Source organism: Echinops telfairi, unplaced genomic scaffold, assembly GCF_000313985.2.
Source record: "Echinops telfairi isolate 266 unplaced genomic scaffold, ASM31398v2 ScPeMD7_7424;HRSCAF=8462, whole genome shotgun sequence".
NCBI lineage: Eukaryota > Metazoa > Chordata > Mammalia > Afrosoricida > Tenrecidae > Echinops > Echinops telfairi.
In genome coordinates, this window is record NW_022111324.1 from 8,145,750 (window position 1) to 8,145,957 (window position 208).

Genomic DNA, 208 nt, shown 5'->3' on the forward strand with positions numbered 1-208 from the left:
GACAGTTCCGGGGGGCACATGGGAGAGGGGGAGGTGGGGGGAAAGGTAGTGGTCTTAACAAACCCAGGAACAAAGGAACAACAAGTGATCCAAACCGGTTGTGAGGAGGGTATAGGAGGCCTGGTAGCGTGTGATCAAGGGTAATGTAACTGAGAGGAATTACTGAAACCCTAATGGGGACTGAGCATGATAGTGGGACAGGAGGAAA